General features: G+C 34.4%; 1 non-coding gene across 1 annotated transcript; it reads left to right on the plus strand.

Annotated features, from left to right (window-relative positions):
* Positions 1–469: 469 nt before the first annotated feature.
* LOC112448167 (small nucleolar RNA SNORA2/SNORA34 family) lies at positions 470–601 on the plus strand. Its single transcript, XR_003036560.1, has one exon. It is a non-coding gene; the product is annotated as a small nucleolar RNA SNORA2/SNORA34 family (small nucleolar RNA).
* The last annotated feature ends 2548 nt before the right edge of the window (positions 602–3149 follow it).

Here is a 3149-nt window from a genome sequence, read left to right on the forward strand (position 1 = left end):
TAGTTTCGCATAGGACAAAGTCAAACTTGTGATAAGGTGTATGATAGAGATGTATACAAAGTACCAGAGTAATGAGTGACTCTGTCAGGATGAATGAGGTACACATAGGAAGGAACACTTGACCCCCAGGAGTTGAAAAAAACAGTGGACACTTAACACGTAAAAAAGGATAGTAAAAGTTTTTAGAAACTAAGGATAACATGTGCAATACAAAGACATAAATAACTCAAAACCTATGGGCTGCAGCAAAAACAGTTCTAAGAGGGAAGTTTATAGCAATACAATCCTACCTCAGGAAACAAGAAAAACATTGAATAGACAACCTAACTTAACACCTAAAACAATCGGAAAAAAAAGAACAAAAAACTCCCAAAGTTAGCAGAAGGAAGGAAATCATAAAGATTAGAGAAGAAATAAATGAAAAAGAAATGAAAGAAATAAAGTAAAGATTAATAAAATGAAAAGCTGGTAGGCCCTGAATCAAGACCAGTGGTTTGCTATAGCTATTGGTTTCAGACAGGAGCCGAGAGCATTGTCTTCCTATGGTCTGTTGGCTTCAGCCCTCCAGTGGGAATAGCCAGTTCAATTGGAAGAAACATAGGAAAAAAAAAAAAAATGAAAAGCTGGTTCTTTGAGAAGGTAAACAAAATTGACAAACCTTTAGCCAGACTCATCAAGAAAAAAAGAGAGAATCAAATCAACAACGTTAGAACTGAAAAAGGAGAGGTTACAACAGACAATGCAGAAATACAAAGGATTGTAAGAGACTATTATGAGAAACTATATAGCAATAAAGTGGATAACCTGGAAGAAATGGACAGTCTTAGAAAATCTCTATCTTTGAAGACTGAACGGGGAAGGAATAGAAATTATGAACAACCCAATTAGAACCATTAAATTGAAATCAAATTTTTGGGGTAGATCAAAATTCTCCCCCAAAACAAATAAGCCCAGGGCCAGATGGCTTCACATGTGGATTCTATCAAACATTTAGAGAAGATCTAATGCCTATCCTTCTAAAACTCTTTCAAAAAATTGCAGAGGAAGGAACACTTCCAGTCTCATGCTATGAGGTCACCATCACCCTGATACCAAAACCAGACAAAGACAACACACACACAAAAGAAAATTACAAGCCAATATCACTGATGAACATAGATACAAAAATCCTTAACAAAATTCTAGCAAAGAGAATTCAACAACACATTAAAAAGCTCATACACCATGGTCAAATTGGGTTTATTCCAGGGATGAAGGATTCTTCAATATATGAAAATCAATCAATGTGATACACCATATTAACAAATTGAAAGGTGAAAACCATATGATAATCTCAATAGATACAGAAAAAGCCTTTGACAAAATTCACCCCTTTATGATTAAAACTTTTCAAAAAGTGGGCACAGAAGGAACCTACTTGAACACAGTAAAGTTCATATATGATAAGCCAACAGCAAACTTTATTCTCAATGGTGAAAAAATGAAAGCATTCCCCCTAAGATCAGGAACAAGACAAGGGTGTCTACTCTCGCCACTATTATTCAATTCAAAACTATATATTATTATATAAAACTATATATTATAAATCTATGTATATATATAACAATATATTATACAAAACTATATATTATTATATAGTTTTGGAAGTCCTATCTATGGCAATTAGAGAAGAAAAATAAATAAAAGGAATCCAGATTGGAAAAGAAGTAAAGCTCTCACTGTTTCCAGATGACATGATACCTACTATACATAGAAAACCCTAAAGATACTTTCAGAAAATTACTAGAACTAATCAGTGAATTTATCAAAGTCACATTATACAAAATCAATACACAGAAATCACTTTCATTTCTATATACTAACAATGAAAAATCAGAAAGAGAAATTAAGGAATCAATCCCATTCACCATTATAACAACAACAAAAAAAAAATATCCAGGAATTAACCTACTTAAGGGGACAAAAGAACTGTATACAGAAAATTATAAGACACTGATGAAAGAAATTAAAGCTGATATAAACAGATGGAGATATAGTCCATGTTCCTGGGTTGGAAGAATCAATATTGTGAAAATGACTATCCTACCAAATTCAATCTACAGATTCAATGCAATCCCTATCAAATTACTAATGGCATTTTTCACAAAACTGGAACAAAAAGTATATTTTAGATGACCATGGATAGAGTGTGGATGAAGCATAAAGCAGAATCTGGAGCAGTGACAAGTGGTCAGGTTGGCAAAGCTGAGTGAAACCAACACAGATCCATTGCCACCTATTTTATGTCAATTATTAGCATTTTTGTGATCTAATATTCAGGTCAGATGTTTTAGAAAAGGACAGATTGTTTAGGTCTGTGCAAAGAACAATTATGAAGTTATTTACTTTACTGTCAAGAGCTAAGACTTGGGCTACAAGAGAGATAGTATTTTCCTCTTTTGTGGGGACAGACTGAAAATTAAGAAAATTGAGTTCAGTGGTGTACCCATTAGCAAATAATTTTACCTGGAATCTAATGGGAACATAATAGGCTAAAATAAAGCCAATTCAGAAAAACAACAGTACATTCGGAGACATGGTAAAGGTAGCCAGAAAGATAGAAGATAGAAAAAGCGAGAAAAGTGTTCGGAATGCCCAGTTTGAAAATGTCACTGAGCATTATATTCAGTAAATTGTATTACAGAAGTGAATGGAAATGATGATGTCTCATGCCATTACTTGATGAAAGGAATCAAATAGCTCAAATGGGTTTGGAGAAATCTGTTCAGACCCTTTGCCTAAAGGCAGATGGATGTGTAAGAAGCCTTTTTTTTTTTTTCCTGGTTCTTAAATATTTCCAAAACCTGTATCAGTCATTTATCCCAGTATTTTGTCCTTTTCTTGTGCTATCTTTCCTTTATATATTCTCAAAAACCATCCCTATGGAACTTTAAGCCTTAGGATGTGGCAGACACTTTAGGACAAACTTTCTCATATATATTAATAGGAGTTGTTGCTTAGTCACTAAGTTGTGTCTGACTATTTGTGACCCCGTGGACTGTAACCCACCAGGCTCCTCTGTCCATGGGATTTTCTAGGCAAGACTATTGGAATGGGTTGCCATTTCCTCCTTGGAGGATCTTGTGGACCCAGGGATCAAATCCACCTGC

Source organism: Bos taurus, chromosome 9 (genome assembly GCF_002263795.3).
Source record: "Bos taurus isolate L1 Dominette 01449 registration number 42190680 breed Hereford chromosome 9, ARS-UCD2.0, whole genome shotgun sequence".
Taxonomy (NCBI): domain Eukaryota; kingdom Metazoa; phylum Chordata; class Mammalia; order Artiodactyla; family Bovidae; genus Bos; species Bos taurus.